A 601-nucleotide genomic window follows, 5' to 3' on the forward strand; every position below is an offset into this window, starting at 1 on the left:
GCTGCCCGCCGCTGCGCTGCCCGTGCTTCCCCGGGGAAGCCCTCCCTGCAAAGGCACGTCTCCTGCTAAGGGTGCCCTGGGAGCCTCCAAAACAAAGCCAGCCCACCGGCCACGCATCAGAACAAATAACTACCGTCTCCCTCTAGCGCCTTCATTTACATTGGGCTCAGTCCTGCACAGTCCAGTCAAGGGGATAGCAAATAAAAGTTACACGAAACGTTCAGATGCTGCCATGCAAAGCCCATCTGTAAGCCCCTAACTACACGACAAATTCCTGTGAAGCCACACAGGCAGGCACAATCCCCTGCCTCGCTCTGTTAGCAAGAGCTCGGGCTCAGCCCTGGGGTAAGGCTGCATGGGACGAGCAGGAAAGCCCAGGGAAAGGAGGCAGCGCTAGAGGCAAACCCAACGGCTGCCTGCTACCTCAGCTCAGCCCTCCGTCCCTCTGTCTGCACTAACACTTAGGAGAGCAGTCAGCGGGCACACCAGCCGTGCCAGGGCACACTGATGCTGCTCCTCTCTGGCAGCTCCCCCCAGTCCTGTCTTGGCTTCAGTTAGGGCAGGGGAAGGGCTGCGAGTGGCGAGCAATGACCTGGCAAGG

The sequence above is a fragment of the Fulmarus glacialis genome, unplaced genomic scaffold, assembly GCF_000690835.1.
Source record: "Fulmarus glacialis isolate BGI_N327 unplaced genomic scaffold, ASM69083v1 scaffold39276, whole genome shotgun sequence".
NCBI classification, from domain to species: domain Eukaryota; kingdom Metazoa; phylum Chordata; class Aves; order Procellariiformes; family Procellariidae; genus Fulmarus; species Fulmarus glacialis.